The following is an 8239-nucleotide window of genomic DNA, read 5'->3' as shown; positions in this document are numbered from 1 at the left end:
GAGCTTACAAGCACAAACCATTTTATTATTTATTTCATCTTAACTAGATCAGTTGTGCTAAGTTCAGTCGAAGAACTGTGAGATATTTAGTAAACTAAGGGTTTCAGTTTTGGTAGTGTTAAGTCCAAACTGACGTGGGTCTGTACAAGTTTTGTATCGATCAAAGTCTTTTAGTGCAGATCCTATTCTTGTGATAGAAGGGGTGACGTATGAGTTATTTCAATATTTGAACATCCATAAATATTTGTGTTATTACTTCAGTTATTTATCTTATCTTTCAGTCAGTTTATTTCCGCAACTGTTATCAGTTAAACTGATTGTCATTGACTGAAAAAATTCCTAGTTTCAGTTTGTCACATAATTGACACTTCATTCGAAAAGATTATAAAATCGTGAGTGTTTATTCAACCCCCCTTCTAAACACATTTCAACCAATCAACCGATCATGACAAGTGTTATCAGAGCAGTTGAATCTTGTCTCAGAATGCTCTTATTCACAAACTCATCAACATATCTTCATTCAATAAAATATTGATGTTTTCTAGAGAAGATTTTGACGACTGGAAAATCAGAATACAGGCTCATTTAGCTGCACAAAATGACGATATGTGGTATGTCATTACTGATGGTCCCATGAAGATCCTAAAAGCAAATACAGAAGTTGCCATTACTGATGGGGCACCTCATCGCATAGAAAAGCCCATAGAGGAATGGACAACTGAGGATAAAAGAAAGACAACCTAGACAATGTGGTTAAGGATATCTTATACAAAACTTTGGATAAAGTCACTTTCAGCAAAACCAAGATGTGCTAAACTGGCAAAGAGATATGGGAGAAACTGATTCAGCTGTGTGAAGGAAACGAGAAAACAAAAGAGAACAAGCTATCAGTTGTTGTTAAAAAATTTGATAACATCAAGATGAAGCCTGGAGAATCCATGCACGAATATGATGAGAGGATCAGTGGTATTATCAATGAGCTGAATGCACTTGGAAAGGTTTATTCAAACAAAAAAGTGGCACTGAAGGTGGTCAGAGGTCTTCCCAAAGAATGGGATGTCAAGACCATGGCAATGAGAGAGTCAAATGATCTTAACAAGGTCGAACTTCATGACTTGTTTGCTAATCTAAAGGCTTACGAGTTTGAACTACAAACCAGAGAAGGAGAAATTTCTGCACCAGCTGTCACAACTGCTTTAACTGCTGTCAGACTGGAACCAACTGGTTCAGTTGATAAATCTGTTGATCAACTGAGCAATGATGCTATGTCTTTGTCTGTCGAAGGTTTATGAGGAGGAATCAAGGAAACTTCCAGAATCAATATCAGAAAAACCAATCCAAAGAATAATCCTATGTTTGCTACAACTGTGGCAAATCTGGTCATTTCATAGAAGACTGTCCTAAGCCAAAGAAGGACGGTTGAGAATCAACTGAAAAGGGAAAGAAGCCCTATGAGCACAAAAGAAGGACCAAGGATGACAAAAAATCGTACAAATAGAAACATGAAGTGCTTTTGGCAGAATAAAGCAAATCTAAGTGGGCTGAAACTGACAGTGACGAGTCAAAACCAGAAAGCCAAAGCAGTTCAAGTGAAGAGGAAGAGGAAGTCAAGTGCTTAATGGCAGATCATGCTGAACTGGAATCAGCAAGTTAACAGGTATTTGACTTCAACTCTACTGATTTCACTGGTGAGGAACTCATTACCACATTGCATGACATGGTAAATGAGTATCACAAACTTGCTTGATTATTTGAGAAGGTTAGAACTGAGCAAACTGTTCTCAATGACAAAAAGACAGAAATCGATGAGTCAGTTGAGCTGTTGAGTTTAAAAAGGGAGATTACACAGCAAAAATCTAAAATGATTGAAAATAAAGCTTTGATATGTCAGTTAAAAACATAAATTTCAAAACATACTGAACTGATTCAAGCTTGGAACAAGATTTCAGTTGCATTGACTGAAACACAGAATTCACAAAAATCATTTGCTGATAAATCTGGTTTAGGCTTTAACAGTCATGATGAAAACTCTGCAAGTGATACAAAGCCAAGGTTGAATGAAAACAAAGGAAAGTACATTACCTTTGTAAATTAAACCATGGTAAATGAATTCTCAAAACCTAGTAAACCGGCTATTCAATTGATTGAAAGTAAGAACAAAGGAAAACTGTACGGAATTGGATATAGCTTCGAGAGTTCAACTGATTAAAGAAACTGGTCAGCTAAACGATTCAGTTACAAAAATCATTACTCAAGGAATGGTTATTACAATTATTACAACTATAATCCAGTTCAGAAACGATATCAAAAGAATAATCAGTTGAAAAAGAATCCAAATCATATGGTTTCATCCTCACGTAACACATGTATTGCCAAAAATTCGAGAAAAACCATTTTGAACACAACAACTAGGAAGTCAGTAGACTGATTCAAGTCTGGGTTCCTAAAGGACTAATCAGTTTAGGACCCAAATGAATATGGGTACCAAAATTATATACCGTGTGTGATTGCAGGTAACAGGAACAAACAAGGAATCAACTTGGTATCTAGACAGTGGCTGTTCACGATATATGACAAGAGATGCAAATTTGCAATCTCAACTGATCAAATATACTGGACCAAACATCAGTTTTGGAGACAACTCCAAAGGTAAAACTGTGGGTAAGGGTAAGCTTATCCATGGTAACTTTACAATTAAAGATTTTTGTTAGTCGAGAATTTGAAGTATAACTTGATAAGCATCAGTCAGTTATGCGAAAATAATTCTCAGTTCATTTTGACAGACATACGTGTTCAGTTAGAGACTCAATTGATGAGTTTATCCTAACTGGAAATCGTTGTGGAAATACTTACAAAGTCAGTTGGACTGAACAACCTTATGCAACAGTTTCTTTCATTGCTTCCAAATCTTCTAAAAACTGGTTGTGGCGTAAGAGATTGAACCACTTAAACTTTAAATCTATTGCCTATCTGAGTAACCATGATCTTGTAACTGGTTTGCTCAGAATAGATTTTTCAAAAGATAAAATTTGTTCAGCATGTCAGTTTGGTAAACAAGTAAGATCTTCATTCAACAATAGAGGTTGTAAATCATCTTCCCGATGCTTAGAATTGTTACATATAGATCTTTTTGGTCCAATACAAGTCATGAGTTTAGGGAGAATGAAATACACCTTAGTAATTGTGGATGATTTTTCAAGATTTCTTGGGTCATTTTTCTCAAATCCAAAGACCAAACTGCTGCACAATTGATTAAGCTCTTCAAAAGACTTTTAAATGAAAAATCAGTTGGGATTGATCGAATAAGGTCTGACAGAGGGACAGAATTCATCAAAATCTTTCAACGTTTTTAGAAAATAATGGAATCAAGCATGAGCTCTCAGCAGCTAGAACACCTCATCAAAATGGTGTAGCTGAGAGAAGGAATCAGACCCTTAAAGAAGCTGCTGGAACAATGCTTGCTGATTATGGTATTTCTCAAAGGTTTTGGGCAGAAGCAGTAAACACTATGTGTTACACTCGGAACAGATCAATGATTAATAAGAATCATGTGAAAACACAATATGAGATCTGTCATGGAAGAAAAAGTGTGGTTTCTTATTTCAAAATATTTGGCTACATATGTTTTATTCTTGATAATCGTAAAAATCATTTAAAAGCCTTTGATGCTAAATCTGCAGAGAGAATATTTCTTGGATATTCTTCAGTTAGCAAAGCATATAGTGTTTTCAATAAAAAAAATCTTTAAATATTGAAAAATCTATTCATGCTGTTTTGATGAAACTGTGCTAACTGATCCAGTTGAGCTAGTTGATCGATTTACAGAGATTAGTTTGGAGTATGAAAATGAAGAAAAAAATCATATCAATAGAAAAATCCTTCAAACACCTGAACCAGAAATAATAGATCAATCAGTTAAACAGGAACCTACTCCTGATAATCAGTTGGTGGAACAAACAGATGATATTCAATTACCAACTGATACAGCTCCAATTGAAACTAAAAACATTCAGTTGCCAACAGAAGCAGTTGCTGATATGGAAGCAACAAATACTAAACTCAGATGGAAGAATCACATCCTATAGAATTGGTGATAGGTAATCCATCTGACCCGGTAAGAACAAGAAATCAAATGCTTAATTTGTTCATTCAATTTGCTTTTGTCTCACAACTGGAACCAAAGAAAACTGACGAAGCTCTTGCTGATCCTAACTAGATAAATGCTATGCAAGAGAAGCTAAATCAGTTTACCCATAACAATGTCTGGAACTTAGTTCCAAGACCAGTTTGTAAAACTATTATAGGTAAAAATGGGTATTCAGAAATAAACTGAACGAAGATGGTTTAGTTGCACGCAACAAAGCAAGACTTGTAGCACAAGGGTATAGGCAGTAAGAAGGAATTGACTATGATGAAACGTATGCACCAGTTGCAAGACTGGAATCAATCAGAATGTTCCTTGCCTATGCATCATTCAAGAACTTTAAAGTCTACCAAATGGATGTAAAAAGTGCATTTCTGAATGGTCAGTTGCAAGAAAAAGTTTATGTTGAACAACCACCAGGTTTTATCAATCACATTTTTCCTAATCATATCTATTATTTGAACAAAGCTTTATATGGTCTTAAACAAGCTCCAAGAGCTTGGTATGAGACTCTTTCAAAATTCTTAATTGATCATGGTTTTACTGTTGGATCAGTTGACAAGACTTTGTTCAAATTTTCAAAGAATGACACATTTTACTTGTGAAAATATATGTTGATGATATTATATTTGGGTTAACTAAACCCAAATTATGTGATAAATTTGCTAAGTTAATGCAGCACAAATTCGAGATGAGTATGATGGGTGAACTGACATTCTTTCTCGGACTACAAGTGAAGCAACTGGAAACTGATATTTTTATGAGTCAGACCAAATACACGAAGGAATTGCTCAAGAAATTTGGCATGGAAACATGTTCAGCTGCAAGCACTCCCATGAGTTCATCAGTCAAATTGGACAATGAACAAGGGGGAATATCAGTTGAGACGACACTCTATAGAGATTTAATATGTTCATTATTGTACCTAACTGCTAGTCGTCATGATATTGTATTTATTGTTTGCATGTGTATTAGATTTCAAATAAATCCTAAGCAATCGCATTTTTCAATTGGCAAAAGAATTTTAAAATATCTAAAAAGCACTCAAAATGTGGGATTATGGTACGCTAAAGACTCTTCTTTCAATTTAGTTGTATATTCAGATTCAGATTATGCAGGATGTAAGCTAGATAGTAAAAGCACCTATGGATCTTGTCAGTTTCTAGGAGACAGACTGATCTCACGGTTCAGCAATAACAAACATCCATAGCTACTTCCACAACTGAAGCAGAATACCTTGCTTCTAGAAGCTGCTGTGCCCAACTTCTTTGGATTCAGCAACAACTGAAATATTATGGAGTTGATGCTAAAGAATCTCCCATATTTTTTGATAATACGAGCACGATTGCAATAACTTACAATCCAGTTCTTCACTGAAGGACCAAGCTCATTGATGTCACGCATCACTTCATCAGAGATCATGCTCTGAAGAAAGATATCAGACTGGAATATGTGTCAACTGAACAACAAACTGCTGACATCTTCACGAAACCATTGCCAGAGACTAAGTTTTCTCACTTTCGCAATATACTTGGTTTAATTGATTTATCTTAATTTCAGTTTTATTTCTGCTTTTTCAATTGTTGTTTATTCAGTTTGTCATTTATTATGTTGATGATTTTCAACTGATGCCAGTTAGACATTTATCAATTATGATATTCAGTTAGTTAACTGTTTTTCAACAGATGTCAGTTAGTAATTTATCAGTTATTGTATTCAGTACGTTAACTATTTATCAACTGATGAAAGTTAAGTTTTTGCAGAAAGTAAAGAGACAACAGAAATGATACAAATCAAGACTTTATTAAGAATAAAATCGAAACCATACAACATCATTCAGTTCTCTTCCTACAACATCTTGCCAATCATTTAACCAACTAATAAGTTCTTGGCAGTGGAGTTCTCTGAAGAACTCTGAAGTAGAGATATTCTCAAGCTGATGTCATTCTTTCCACAACAGCTTATACAACAGAACTACATCAGTGATAAGCTGTAAAATGTGACAGACACTAAAAATCCTGAAGTACTTTCTTGCTACAGCTCTCTGGTTGGTAGTGGGAACTGAACCGTGTCAATGAATAGACTGGAGATCTTGAACTTTAACCCAAGAAGACATGACCTTCATCCAGATGTATTCTTCGATGTCTTTCTTCACAACTTCCAGTTGAGAGAGTGTCTTTTGTGTCACAAAGTGATGTGTACTGTTGCAGGCAACTGAAATGCTTGAACGAGACAAACTAAACATACTGAACTGTTGTTATTTAACATTTGTCTTTACTTATTTATAGACAGGTTACGCTTAATATTGAAGAAGATGAAGAGACTCAAGTCAACTGAAACGTTTTTTTACTTAATCAGACTGAGTTTTTCTTACTCTTTCTTTTAATTATGCATTTATTGAGGGGCAATATCGATTTGGAAATTTAACTGAGAAGACAATAGTCATTGGTCTTCAAATGAACTGACTACGTTTTCAACTGGTCATTCAGCTGCTGATCTAACTTATCTTCTCCTATAAGTTAACTGATATATCGAATAATATTCTATATTAAATGATGTGACAGTTTGTCGAAGCATTAATTGATGTCTTTCAATGAATAGTATTTTGGAACGTGGACCCACTTAATCCATTAATACTCTATACACGTTTTTAACACACGTACACAAGTTTTTAATTCAAATTTTCCTAGAGTGACACGTGTCCAAAAATTTGAAGAGTCACTTACATTAGTACTACACTCGCTCCAATTCAGTTCTTCTCCTTACGCTTACTTCAAATTTACAGAACAAAAACAAATTCAAGCTTTCTTTCTCGCATTAATTATTCAATCAAATGGCAAATTAGATCCCAGGTCACATCATGAATACAATGGCAATCGATTTTGAATCAGTTATGACTGTACCAGATGAAGCTTTGAAGAACATCTTCATCAAACTAGAAGAAGCCGGATTGAAACAATTTTTGGGATTATCTTCCCAAGTAATCTATCCTAAAGAGATCCGGGAACTCTATGCCAACAGATATGTCACTACAACTGGCACTATCGCATCTACTGTAAATGGTAAACTGCTGATCATTGAGGATGAGTTCTTTTGCAACCTTTTCAAACTACCTACTGATGGTCTAGTTAACCTTTCTGAAGTGAAGGCATCTGATGTTGAGGAGATGCAAACCATTATATCTGCTGATGGTCGGAAAATCAAATTTTCCGATCCCAAAAAAGAGCTAAAACCATAGGTACCACTGCTAGCAGATATAGTAGCCAAAGGGCTTTTAGCAAAGGTTGGATCCTTTGTTGTTCTTACTCTCGAAAAATTTCAGGCCATGACTGCTATTATGGTTGGACGAAAACTGAACTGGAACAATTTAATCTTCAACATCCCGAGGAATATGTTTCAATCGTCCAAGCAATCTAAAGGCTATGCATTGCAGCTCAACTATTTGCTGAAAGTAAAAAGCCTGGTAACTGATGATTTTGAAAAATCATCAAAGATGAAAATCTTCAATGCTAAGAATGTCCAGCCACCGAAGCAGAAACTGGACATATCTCTTAAGCAGTTCTTAAAGGTGAAGAAGGAGATTGAGACACAGGAGGCTCCCAAATCAGTTCAGAAAAAAGACCCTTCAGAAGAAGACAATCAAGCGCAAACTGATTGTCAGTGAAACTAATTCTGAGAGGACTCCATCTCCTAAGGTCATCAAAAAACCAAGAATATTGAAGACTAAACCTGCTGCTGCAGTTGGGACCATTCCAACTGAAAAACTGATGCAGTCGGGGTCTCAACAGCCTATCAAGGCTATTCCTCTGAAGGCTATTCCAACTGAACCCTCAACTGAGGATCAGTTACCTCTGTCTGCAATTCTATCGAAGAAGAAGGTCATCGAATCTGGTGAAAAGAAGAAGCTTACTGGAGTTAAGGCCCCATTGATCACTATTGCTGGCTACACATCTCTACCTATTGTCAGACCAAAAGGGTTAGTGATAAGATAACAGATTGATGCAACTACTTCAGGGTTGAGCATTCCTCACGCCCTGACTGACTCTAAAGGCAAAGTCAAAATGCAAGAAGAGCCCAGGCCAACCAATTCCATCC

The sequence above is a fragment of the Primulina eburnea genome, chromosome 3, assembly GCF_022965805.1.
Source record: "Primulina eburnea isolate SZY01 chromosome 3, ASM2296580v1, whole genome shotgun sequence".
NCBI classification, from domain to species: Eukaryota; Viridiplantae; Streptophyta; class Magnoliopsida; order Lamiales; family Gesneriaceae; genus Primulina; species Primulina eburnea.
This window is presented reverse-complemented; position numbering follows the sequence as displayed.